The sequence below is a fragment of the Octodon degus genome, unplaced genomic scaffold, assembly GCF_000260255.1.
Source record: "Octodon degus isolate 3935 unplaced genomic scaffold, OctDeg1.0 scaffold00057, whole genome shotgun sequence".
In the NCBI taxonomy this organism is placed as follows: Eukaryota; Metazoa; Chordata; class Mammalia; order Rodentia; family Octodontidae; genus Octodon; species Octodon degus.
In genome coordinates, this window is record NW_004524633.1 from 10,685,954 (window position 1) to 10,686,919 (window position 966).

Below are 966 nucleotides of genomic sequence, written 5' to 3' on the forward strand. Positions count from 1 at the left end.
TTTTTTTTTTTTTTCAGAACCAGGTATTGAACTCAGGCCCTTATGCTTGCCAGGCAAGCACTTATTCTACTGAACTATCAGCCCGGCCCCTAGAATTACATTTCAATGCCTGCACATATCACTTATTTTCTGTAACACTCTACTTTATCCAGCTTCCAGCAACATTAACAACTTATAGTTTTGTTGTAGAAGAAGGCTTCTACTTCATCATAATCAGCTGGAAGAATTTCATTAATATAAAAGGACTGATGAGACCAGGGAGCTTCAGGTAGTGCCACAAGATTAGGTGAAGTTTATTACTTGAAACCATTGACTATTGTGTCTAGGACAGAGAGAAAGCATAGTCATTTAGAGCTTCTTTTGATATTTCTCTCAATTCTTTATTTCACTTTACTTGTTTGTTTATTTATTTAATTATTTATTTATTTATTTATTTTGGTGGAGCCAGGGATTGAACTCAGGCCCTTATGCTTGCCAAACAAGTGCTTAATCTACTGAGCAATCTCTCCAGCCCTATTTTCTAATTATTTTTAAAAATTACTTATTTGATACAGGGTCTCACTACACAGCTTGAACTCATAGTGATTCTCCTGTCTCAGCCTTCCCAGAGCTGGGATTATAGGCATGCACCACCATGCCCAATTTTGGTGGCCAGCAGTGCCCACCTGGAGTTAGGGGGCCAGCACAGCATGCAGCACTGTGGATGGAACTCAAGTCCTTTCACTTGCTGGGCAGGCACATAGACTGCAAAGTTCTCTCCCCAACACATCAGTTCTTTATTTTCTTTTGTGTCACTTCTTCTGTGTTTTTTTCCTAATTACTTCTTTATTCCTTTCCAATATTCTCATATTATTTCTACATAGAACATTAACTTTAAAAAGGTTAGTTTCTCTTGTAATTTAGTGTCTTACCAGAATGATTTGAATCAAAAAATGTACTAATTGGATTAAACCATAAATATTATTT